This window comes from Pipistrellus hanaki, assembly GCF_964339955.1.
Source record: "Pipistrellus hanaki genome assembly, chromosome: 2".
Taxonomy (NCBI): Eukaryota; Metazoa; Chordata; class Mammalia; order Chiroptera; family Vespertilionidae; genus Pipistrellus; species Pipistrellus hanaki.
This window is the reverse complement of record NC_140504.1, coordinates 174,358,538-174,370,985: the sequence shown is the minus strand read 5'-3', so window position 1 is coordinate 174,370,985 and position 12,448 is coordinate 174,358,538. Positions and strand designations below refer to the sequence as shown.

The 12,448-nt window shown below is 42.1% G+C and overlaps 1 protein-coding gene and 1 pseudogene across 5 annotated transcripts in view; one reads left to right on the top strand and one right to left on the bottom strand.

Moving 5' to 3' along the window:
* The window catches only part of TESK2 (testis associated actin remodelling kinase 2), a 126,054-nt gene that overhangs the window by 97,870 nt on the left and 15,736 nt on the right, over positions 1-12,448 (top strand). The gene's annotated exons all lie outside the window — the stretch shown is intronic.
* On the bottom strand, positions 10,312-10,979 carry LOC311617460 (prefoldin subunit 3-like; annotated as a pseudogene). Its single transcript has one exon. The product of its transcript is annotated as a prefoldin subunit 3-like (transcript).

Genomic DNA, 12,448 nt, shown 5'->3' with positions numbered 1-12,448 from the left:
AGCCTCAGGCCTGGCTGCCACTGCCCCAGGTCTGGCTGCTCCAGTGCTGGCCGTTGATGCTCTTGTTCTGGCTGCTGCTGCTCTGGGGCCTGGCCACTGCTGCTCCGGGCCCAGCTGCCACTGCCTTGTGCCTGGCCACTCTAGGCCTGGTCGCCGCTGTTCCAACATTCTGTCCCTTTTTTCTCTCTTTTTTTTTTTTCTTTTTTTAAAAAAAAACAAAAACGCATTTATGTTGCAATGTTGGCTGGTGCGTTGAGTTCTGACTTAGTCTTTGATTTTTTAAGATCTTCTTTGTATTCTTTCTTAAGTAATTTTACTATCATTTGCTCTCACTTGATTTCTTCACATTGAGAACTTCTTTGGTTTCTTCCTCCTTGTCCTGGGAGCTCAGCAGGTTGGCCTGTGGCACCCCTTTGTTCTCCGCGGGCTCCCGCGCTGCTCCAGCCTGTTGCCGGGGTCGGCGCCGCCCAGGAAGCAGCCCCCGTCCTTGGCTCCGTTGCCAGCGCTCAGCAGTCGAAGGCTCAGGGGCACCCCCCCCACCCTGGGGGCCCCGTCGCCCGGCTCCTTGCTGGCGCCCAGCTGGCTGGTGTCTGGCAGGGGCTCCTGCTCCACGTCGCGTTCCTCCAGTCTGGAGCTTTCTTTCTCTCTCCCACTAGGGGAGTCCAGGATCAGAGTCAACAGACTGTCCTCTGCGCACAGTGTGCGCGACTCTGAGGGCTCGGCCTTTCGCGGCGCTCCCAGGACTCCACCTCACAGCTCCGTCTCCCCCTGCCCAAGCCTGGGTCCCCAGGGACTGGCCCAGACCTGGAGTTTGGGGCGGTCTGGACTGAGGCTCAGAGCTGCCGCCGGAGGCTTTGTTTCTTCCGGCTAGGGTAATCCAGCATCAGAGTCAACATTCAGTTCTATGCGCACCATGTGCGCGCGACTCCGGGGGCCCCGCCTTTCGCCGTCCCCCGGGATTGTCTCCCCCTGCCGGAGCCTGGGTCCCCAGGGTCTGCCCCATAACTTGGGGCTAGCGCTGCTGGTTCGGGGGTTCAGCCCAGGCTGGGGGTTCTATTTCCTTCCTGCTAGGGAACGCCGGGCAGCACCCAGCGTTCTCCTCCTGTCCGGCTGCGACCTCTCCGCGCCCGCGTGCGTGCGAGCGCGCCGCATGTCTCCGTACCTTAGGCTTTTTTTTCAGCTCCTCTGATTTTCCTTCTGGTTTTCTCCCTCCTTCCTATTGTAGAGTTTTCAGTCAGTCGACTACCTGTAGCTCTGGGCAATGTCCACTCTACATTTTAGTTGTATTCCCTTGAAATTGTTGTGAGCTGCTGCGGCTAGGTGTATACCCGAGCAGCCATCTTGGATCCTCCTTTCATATTATATTGTTATTAGAGGCCCAATGCGCAAAGATTCGTGCAAGAATGTGCCTCCCTTTCCCTGGCTGCAGGCACCGCCTTCGCTCAGGCTGGAGCTGCCTTTCTGCCTTCACTATGGCACACTGCCTAGAGGCCCAGAGCTGCTGGGGTGGTGCATAATGCCTGCGTTGTCACCATGGCGATGACGCAAGTGTCCCATCCTGCCTCACCCTCGGCTGTTCAACGCCTGCATATGCAAATTAACCCATCATCTTTGTTGGGTTGATTTGCATACTCACTCCTGATTGGCTGGTGAGCATTGCTAAGGTATGGTCAATTTGCATTTTTATCTTTTATTAGTGCAGATTTTATGCCCGAGGGCATTGCTTTCCTTATGAACATGTACTTTTGAAAAATTTTTTTAGCTATCTATGGCAAGTGAGATAAATAAGGATAATATAATGTATGTTGATATCAACTAACTTGTCCTCTACATAAGATCATAGAAATACTTTTCTGAAAATACCTAGAAGATAAGGAAACATTCATGAAGATGAGATAGAAGATTAAAATTTTGAAAGATGTTTTGAAAATGCATTTAATACAACTAACCTGCTGAACAGCATAGTTTAGCCTAGCCTGCCTTAAACTTGCTCAGAACACACTATCCAAAAACACTGGTGACACAGTACACTGTAGAGTACCAGTTGTTTGCCCTCATGACTACGTGCCTGACTGGGAGTGTGGCTCACTATTGCTGCCCAGCATCATGAGAGAGTATCGTACTACATATGGATAGTCCAGGAAAATATCAAAATTCAAAGTGTGATTTCTACTAAATGCATATTGCTTTGCACCATCATACTGTCAAAAAATAGTTAAGTCAAACCATTGTAAGTTGGGGATCACCTGTAGTGTCTTCACTATGGAAGAACAGACAGTCTTTGTCTGAGCCTTCCAAGAATAGCACACCGCTGCATCTTTAAGGCGCTTCCTTGGACAAGACCTTAAGCTCTAAAGACTGAATTAACTGATGAGAGCTTATTATGGAGAAGGGGGAAGGGGTCCCTATATTTAAGTTAGGGACATACAATGATCAGGGACACTTTACTTAATTTATGTAACAACTATTTATTGAGACCTATTTTGCCAGCCACTAATCTAAACATGGCATCGCACCTGTTCTCAATGAACTTATGAAATGAAATTGTATGTTAGGACCATCTGAATTTGTTTGGAAAGGGGCTCAGAATTTTGTGCTATTCTGTTCCTAGACATTTAGAACATTTGTTTTACAATTTAGAATCCCCAAAACCCTTCTGAGTGACATTATATCCAGATCTGCTGCTTTGCTTGAATTGGGAGTTGGCCGTAGATCAGCATTAGCTGCTTCCCAGAGAGTCCCAGGGGCTGACAGAGGAAAGATACTTTGAACAAGTTGGTAAAATAAATCTAGACTACTTCACTCAAAATTAACCATCTGAATTTCGTCATTTACTCTTTCATTTAAGAGGGCACATCATTCTGACACTTGAGATGGTCTGAAACTAAGGAAAAGAAAAGGCTCTCTCTTTTTCCTTGAAGAGAGAAAAGGCTCTCTCTTTTTCCTATACACTTAATGTGTATACCAGACCTCAAATCTGTTTTCTCTGCAATAGAAGCAGAACTGACTGGTTCCTCTTTTCCCACCCCTTCCCTTGATAGTGCCAAGAAATCTTTGTGAATTTCTTAGTATTTAGTTACCTATCTGACCCTTAGCCTTCAGAGGAGATTTCTGCTTGTAATTGGAGTGATTGTTGTGCCGGGAAGCTGTCTACCAACTAGCAAATTGGAAAGCTCTAAAACCTTTTCTCCCTTTCTACCACCCCTCTGCCAACCTTCTGCCACTAGAAGATACCATTTGAGCTTTTAGTTTGCCTTCTTTAATTTTTGCTTGACTTTTTCCTTATCCAGAGGTCAAACCATGTTCTGATATCGGCAGAAGAGGTAAAAGAAATGATTGCACCCTGATCGGTTTGGCTCAGTGGATAGAGCGTTGGCTTGTGGGCTGAAGGGTTTCAGGTTCAATTCCAGTCAAGGGCATGTACCTTGGTTGCAGGTACATACCTAGTAGGGAGTGTGCAGGAGGCAGCTGAAAATGTTCTCTCTCATTGATGTTTCTAACTCTCTATCCCTCTCCCTTCCTCTCTGTAAAAAATCAATAAAATATTTTTTTTTTTAAAAGAAAAGAAATGATTGCTTCATTTGAGGCCAGGGTTTCCTTTAATATATATCACCCTAATTAGAAATCTAACCTCTTTTGGTTTCCACTTTAAAAATATATATATTTTATTGATTTTTTTACAGAGAGGAAGGGAGAGGGATAGAGAGTTAGAATCATCGATGAGAGAGAAACATTGATCAGCTGTCTCCTTCACACTTCCCACTGGAGATGTGCCTGCAACCAAGGTACATGCCTTGACCCGAATTGAACCTGAAAACCTTCAGTCCGCAGACCGACAATCTATCTAATGAGCCAAACCGGTTAGGGCTGGTTTCCACTTTAATTTTGTTACTATGAAGCCCCAGCTCCTCAGATCTGGTGGGCAAGCAGGGTGCTTTGTCTTCCTTAACAGATTGCTCTCTGCTCCTTTCACTGAGCTCAATCAGCAAATGAAAGTCAGAGATTCTTGTCTGAGTCTGGAGAGTGAGGGGTTGTAGAGATGTAGATAGCAAGCAGGAAGGAAGAATGCTTTTAAAACATGGCTCCAATAGCCATGTATTGTTCCTGGTAGAGTTATTATGAATTTTGGATAGGAAAGCAGGCCGGATGAATAGTCGGGAGCCCTGGCTTGATCTTAAATCATGTCTGAGACCACTGATTGCTAGAAGAGCTTCATGAGGTAAAGGGAACAGTCTTCTTATCTTAGTTTATTTCTTTGAGACAATTTGTTATACATATTTATCTTTTTAATGTTTACTTTATTTAAACAAATTTGAGTTTGATTATGAGTTGTTTGATTAAAAGTTAAAAATCTATGGGGAAAGCTTAATCATGCATTTTTGAATCTGTGGGTAAACAATCATTTTAATGTTTATAGTAGCTTACATGCATAGAAAAACACTTGTACTCTTCAGGTATGTTAAACCTATGTTCTTCAAATGGTGAGTGGGTTTATAGTGTCTATCTGTGGGAAACATGAAGGAAGTGAGGGAAGATATCTTTATGGCCTCTTATACTTGGCTTTCAGTGGCTGATAAGAGAACTATCTTCTATAGTTTCCAAAAAAAGATATCGTTTATATTTTTTTAAATTCATGTGATTCTGACCACTTTAAGGAGTCTGCTGATTAGAGTGGTAAAAAGGTTTCTCCGAGTTTCATATCACCGAGTGGCCAAACACACTGTTTTGTATTAATCTTTATATTCAATGCATCTGCCTTATAATAGGCCTTATTAGTATTTGTTTTGCATGGTATTTAACAGAAAGTTGCTCTAAAAGAATATTTCTCTTTTTTGATCTTAAATTATCATAATGATTAAATTGGGAGCATTTCCAGTAAAAGAGGGAAGTTAAAACCTACCTCCATTTATTTAAATGTACTTATTCATTTGTTCATTCAACAATTTATTGTTCACTTTATTGGATACTGGGTTGACAAAGTTGAGAAACACCTGGTCTCTGCCATCAAGGTTTTAGTACAATTGATAAGCAATAGTAGAAATACATCCAGGAGACTAAAATGGTACAAAGTATGGGTTTCTGAAACACATTTTGGGTTCCCTTTCTCTTTAAGTCAGTTAAGTACTACTGATTGTTTAAGTCAGACAGGCCCCAGTGGACTTCCTGGAGAGGAGGCTGAACTTGGTTGGGCCTCGGCAGACGTACGGATGTGTGCTTGCAGTGGCTTGGAACCTTGAGCTGAGAACAGGAGGCTCCTTTGGAGCACAACCCTCCCACAGGGTGCTCTTGGGGTGCCTGTCCTGGAATTACCCAGGGCGCTAACAAAGCTCTCTTTTCTTCTTTCAACCAAGCCAGCAGGATGGGATGTCTGCTAGCCTTTGTGTTTGGAGCCGACCAACAAGCATACAGTGGCCAGCACAATGGCATTGTTGGACTTAGTGAAAAGTAGGTCGAGGCCCAGTCTTTCCTCTGTCGAGGGCCCATCCAAAGAACAGAGGTTCAACAAGCCACTGATTTGGCTGTTTGATATTGATGCTGGTTTCTGACTTACTGATAGCACATAAGATTACAGGATCTCTTCCCTCTGCTTCTCTGTACACCTCAATTTGGAATCTCTGAGTTGCCTTTAACTCTTTTTCCCCTCAGTTTCATATCTATAACTCACTTGCTAAATTTTTTCTGCGTATTCTAACTCTAGCCCACTTTTTCATGCCTAAAATAGCACTCTAAATCCGGCGTTTGGTCATCTCTCATGTGGTGTGTTGCACTGCCCTCCCTTCCTCCCTTCTCCCGTACTTACACTTTATGCAGGGAAAAAAGAATAACTACTAATCTCTGTACTTTATATTTTTGTTCCATGAAGTGGAAATGAATCCTCAACAGTGAGTGATTAGCCGGGACTCAGTGGGGGGAGGGTAATCCAGGTAACGGAATCAGCAGTGTGTACATACATATGTGCTGGCAGGCAGGGAAGGAAATCTTTATGAGCAGGAGTGGAAGGCTTTGTTTGCCAGCCTGATTGTGGGCTTTATTCTAAGAGTAATAGGGCATCATTGAATAATTTTAAGAGGAGAGTGGCTTCAGGTTGACATTTCAGGTTTACATAATTGGCTGTATTATGTAAAAGGGATGGGAATAAGGGCTAAGCATGTTCATGATATGCGAAGGAAACCGAAAGACTATTTAGAAAGCTAATGGAGTAACCCAGGGGAGGAATAATGATGATGAGATATTGATTGTGGGGAGAATGCATTGTGTAATATGAGGTCAGCATTATGCTAGACATACTTTGTACACATTATATCTTTTAATTATTACCTGCCTTTGATTAAACATCGCATCCTGTTGATTCTACCTCAGAAATGTCTTCAGATATTAACCGTCTTTTCATTCTTTCTGCCATTGTCTTATTCAGGCCTTTATTTCTTCCCACCTGGATGATTCTAGAAACCTCAAAACTATTCTCCAGGCCTCAATTCCTGACCTTTGCATACAGTTTTTTGTTTTGTTTTGTTTTGGTTTGGTTTCTTATCCTTACCTGAGGATATTTTTCCATTGACTTTTAGACAGAGTGGAAGGAGCTTTAGCTGGTTTGTCTCAGTGGATCAAGCATCAGCCTGTAGACTGAAGGGTCCTGGTTCAATTCCGGTCAAGGGCACATGTCTGTGGTGTGGTCTTGATCTCCAGTGAAGGATGGGGAGAGGGTGTGCAGGAGGCAGCCCATCAATGATTCTCATTATTGATGTTTCTCTCTCCCTCTCCCTCTCTGAAATAAAATTTTTTTTATTTTTTTATTTTTTATTTTTTTTAAAGAGAGAGAAAGAGAGAGGGAAGACAGAGAGAAATATTGATGTGAGAGAGACACATCAATTGGTTGCCTCTTGCATGAGCCCTGATGAGGGCCTGGGTTAGGGAGAAGCCTGCAACCGAGGTATGTGCTCTTGACCGGAATTGACCTGGGACCCTTCTGTCCGCAGGCCGATGCTCTGTTCACTGAGCCAAACCGCCAAGGGCTCTGTAAGTTTTTATATCACTTTTAAAATGATATTTCTCTGTAGCATATCTGATCATAATATTGTCCTGTATGAAAAAACTTTTTAGTTGATTATCTGTCCTCTTCTACTAGACTGTGAGCTATGGGTAGAAACTGGCCCCACTTATCTTTGTTTCCACATAGTAAGTTTTTAATGTTTGGATCTTCCTCAGGACAACCCTGCTAATTTGGTGGCAGCAAATGATCTCTGTTAGTTGGATAGCACATTTATCTGTCTTGGATAAATGCTCCAGCTTTAGTCCAGTCAGGTAGGTTTTTCAAAAAGGAATATTACAGTTCATATTTTCTTCAGAGCCTCTCAGAATATGGGTTTGAACCACTGTGCAGAGATAAGCTTGTTTGGTTGCAGATATTAGTACATTGATAATTCAAAGTAAATCAACATAAAAGCAACCATTTTGTATTCTTCTTCGTACTGGTTATGATCAGGTGAGGCTACTGTAGCTCACTGGAATCAGCAAGAATTGGGAACAGGAGCTTAGGGTGGAGTGAGTGGTAGGTATCCCTAGTGCTGCTCCAGAATACGCTCTGTGCACACTATTATATGTCTCTCTGTGCCTGAGTTGGTATCATCGGAGCCAATAGGGAATATATGGAAAGAACCATACTTTCAGCCTAGACTAGTGGTCGGAAAATTCATTAGTCATCAGAGCCAAATATCAACAGTACAACAATTGAAATTTCTTTTGAGAGCCAAATTTTTTAAACTTAAACTTCTTCTAACGATACTTCTTCAAAATAGACTCGCCCAGACTGTGGTATTTTTGGCCCACACTCAAGGGGCCAAAGAGCAACAGAGGACGATGAAGCCCCACAAAGAGCCGCAGTTTGCGGACCATGGGCCTAGACAACAACTAACTATCTTTTAGGATCTAACTCAGATGTTACTTCCTCTCTGAAATTTTCGAATGTCTGTATATATATATATATATATATATATACACAGACATTTGAAAAATCAATTTATATATATATATATATATATATATATATGTATATAAAATTGATTTTTTACAGAGAGAAAGGGAGAGAGATAGAGAGCTAGAAACGTCGATGAGAGAGAAACATCGACCAGCCGCCTCCTGCACACCCCCCACCGGGGATGTGCCCACAACCAACGTACATGCCCTTGACTGGAATCGAACCCAGGACCTTTCAGTCCGCAGACCGACGCTCTACCACTGAGCCAAACCGGTTTCGGCAATACCCTTAGTATTTATTTCCGATAAAGGTCTATTGGTATTATTTTCTTCTTTATGTGTCTTTCACTGAACTTCTTTAAAGTATAATCTGAGTGGTATTTTTATATAACCATGTTTACTATGTGCTAAGCATTCTTCAGGCACTGGGAGATATAATGTTGATGTAAATGGACTGATTCTTGTTCTCACACTGGAGGTGTGGTGCACAAATTTGTGCACTGATGCAGTCTGCCTGGCCAGCCGGCCAGGGGGAGGGGACACAGGAGGTTGGCCAACTGGCCCCGCCCCTAATTGGGGTAGGGGAGGCTGATTGGGGCCAGGCTGGCCGCAGGAGTTGGGCTGGCTAGCCCTGCCCCATTCGGCCAGTTGGCAGGCTGTAGTGTGTGTCATGGTTACTGGTTGTTCTGGTTGCTTGGCTTTTTTTTTTCTTCTCCAAATCTTTTAAACTGTTGTTTTTATTTTTAATATTTTTGTCCAGCTGCTTTGGAGAACTATGAAGAAATACAAAATCACCTTAGCCAAGAGTTTTGAGTGGGTAATTTTGTTATTTCATGTTGGCTGAAATCTCCCTTATGTTGACATTATAAAGACACTATGCACTGACAGAGGACAGGAAAAAGTGTCTTCACAGCCCTCTAAAAACTCAGGAAAGCCCTGGCCAGTTTGGCTCAGTGGATAGAATGTTGGACTCCAGGTTCAAGTCTGATCAAGGGCATGTACCTTGGTTGAGGGCACATCCTCAGTGGGGGGTGTGCAAGAGGCAGCTGATTTATGTTTCTCTCTCATCGATGTTTCTAACTCATTCTCCCTCTCCCTTCTTCTCTGTAAAAAAATCAATAAAATATATTTTTTTAAAAATTCAGGAAGGCAAATGACCATTTTCTGTAAAGTACCGAGTAGTATAATAAATAACAGCAACAGAGGACCATAAAGCCCCACATGTACTGAAAAAAAGCAAGTTTGCAAATATTTAAGTGAGAGTACAGTAACATCATATAATGAAGAGTAAACTGTATCCAGAATTTAGCCTCCACAGCATACATCCGTTGTCAGCCATTTCAATGAAGACTTTTCTTATAATAAACAAACAAAAAATGATGGAAGTACTATTTACTATGTCGGAAAGGCAAAATAATAAATTAATAAAACTGCTACTTCCATAAAATATTTGGAACTAATTTTGTTTTAATAAATACATACCACGTTGTTGGTGTTTATCTCTTTTTAGAGTTTTATTGGTCATTCATTCTTGCTGTTTAAAAAAAAAGACATTCAGCCAAAACCGGTTTGGCTCAGTGGATAGAGCGTCGGTCTGCGGACTGAAAGGTCCCAGGTTCGATTCCGGTCAGGGGCATGTATGTTGGTTGCGGGCACATCCCTGGTGGGGGGTGTGCAAGAGGCAGCTGGTCGATGTTTCTCTCTCATCAGCGTTTCTAGCTCTATATCTCTCTTCCTTCCTCTCTGTAAAAAATCAATAAAATATATTTAAAAAAAAAAAAGACATTCAAACTAATGTCAACCTTTAAGAATAAATTTTGGAATATTTAAAAGAACATGTTTGGAAAAATGAAACACATTTTTCATTGCCAGAATTATGCTTTGTTCTTGGTACCCTGTTTCCCCGAAAATAAGACAGTGTCTTATATTAATTTTTGCTCCCAAAGATGTGCTAGGTCTTATTTTCAGGGGATGTCTTATTTTTCCATGAAGAAGAATACAGTACACATTTATTGTTAAATGAAAATAAAGGAAATTTATTACCTGTATACGGTATGGTAGTATGGTAGTTGTCAACACAAACCAGACAAACTGTGAATCCTACAGTATCAAGAATTTACTCATTTATTCAATGACAATCATATCATCATCTTCTGGAACATCATCATAACAATCCAATTCCTGAATTTCCTGGTGAATTTCTTGTGACTCCATTTCTTTCAGAATCAGTGGACCAAATCTCTCATGTTTAGTCTTGGGGGGGCATTATTTTCGGGGGATGCCTTATATTTCACTCAAAAGGAAATCTGTAAGTAGGTCTTATTTTCGGAGGATGTCTTATTTTCGGGGAAACACGGTAGAATCATCTTTGTTCCTTCTTTTTACATCCCATTGATAAACCCTGGCCATATTGACTTAAATAGCAGTCAAGGTTTTCCTCAAGAGAATCCGGATTCTTTGTGGCAGTGGTTAAATTATTTTCCAGTGATGTTCAAGCTTCATCAATATCATACTCATGCGTTATATTTGGCCCAAACCACAGACATACTTTATCGGTCGGAGGAACTGAAGCTTTGCTATACAGGTTATCTGCCAGTAAGAATTGGTGGACTTTTTCTTCTGCATGTATTTCAGAATTTATAAAGTCTGCTTAATTTCAGGAATCTGACCCTTTAGCCTCCTTTTTTTTTTTTTTTTTTTTTTTTTTTTAGCAAGGTTAAGTTCCATAAACTTACACTCCGGTACTGTTCATCCAACTTCTTTAGCACTGTATCCACAGTCTCATTCCCAGGCTGTTTCATGTATGAATCCACATCTTCCACAAACATGGCCTCAGGAATCCCCAGGTGGAGTCACTGCCCGTTCCCTGAAGCGAGTTCTCCTAAACCACAGCCAGCTCTAGCCTTGCTTGGCGCAAATATATATATATGGTGAAGGAGAAGGGTACTCAATAAATGTTTGTTATAAATAACCTGAATTGATATTCTTAAGTGGAGAACTGAGTATCTACTTATCTGTCCTCCTGGTGATTTTTTTAGGGTGTTGACATATCATTTTTTGCATATGTTATGCTGTTGAGTAAACATACATTTATCTGTTATGTGCCTTCTAGGAAAAGGATTCTTTTTTATTTTATTATTATTATTATTTTTTTTATAAATTGATTCTTTTTAAAAAATATATATATTTTATTGATTTTTTACAGAGAGGAAGGGAGAGAGATAAGAGAGCTAGAAATGTCCATGAGAGAGAAACATCGACCAGCTGCCTCTTGCACACCCCCTACCGGGGATGTGCTTACAACCAACCTACATGCCCTTGCCCGGAATTGAACCTGGGACCTTTCAGTCCACAGACCAAAACTCTACCACTGAGCCAAACCGGCTTCGGCAAGGAGTCTTTTTTTAAATAAATCAATATCATACACAAATGAAATGGCAGGAACTCTGTTCTAACATTTTATTAGATCATGTAGGGAAGAGATAGATTTTGGTGTAGGTGAAGTTGAGGGACAATCACTGAGGGGTATTGAAGTACCTAAAACATGTGGCTGATATTACAGTTTTCTGAACTTGAATGTTTAAAAGAACAATAAGAATTGGAAAGTGTAAAAACTTCTCTTTCTGGTAAATTATGTAAATATTGCCAATGCCCTAGGCTGTTTTGTGGGGCTACCCAAGGGAGTGGTCTGGAAGAAAAAGACAGAGAAGCAGCTGTTATTCTCATCCGGGAAAGCGGAATGTACTGGTGCAGTTGCTGTGCCTGTGCTTCCCGGATTTGCTCAGCGGACACACCAGCTGAGTCTGCACTGGGAGTTGCTATGGGGAAGTAAACGTTCCAGCTAATGGGCAGTGTGGAGCAACTTAGAAATCTTCCTTGTTGGCAGATCTCAAACTTCCTTTCCTCATAGATGCAAAAGGTCTTAGGACATGGAGAAGTTGTGGTTTCTGAGGCCCAGAGACTTATCAGCCCCACCAGAGTATTCACCAAAGGCCAGCAAGAGAGATTGGTTGTAACAATAAACTTTGTTTGGTTTCCATCTCTGGTACTGGTTTGTACTTTTTCCATTTTGCCTGGAAAATTCAGAGCCTAGCCGGTGTGATTCCTCGCCTTGTCTCACCTTTCTTCTCTGCTCCCCACCCTCTGGCTTGGTCTGTGGATTTCTCAGGCCTTCAGAGACATGGCTGGAGCGGATATGTGTTTCTCTGAACCAGAATTAAAAGTCCTGGCTTAGTCTGGCCTACAGATAGTGCACCTACAGACAGCCTTTACGTCGGTTTTTCTGCATGGCCTCATGGGAAACCTGAGTGGCTGCTGAAGTCAGGCCTTCCGTATTACAGTGTCACCCTTTCTGACTCTCAGAGCCAAAGAAATTTGTCTGCATGATTAGGTGTCAGCTTTATTGCTCCCATATAGCTTGGAGTTGGCAGGTTCAGTTTCTTTTTAGCAAGCGAGCACTTCATATGTGAACCAC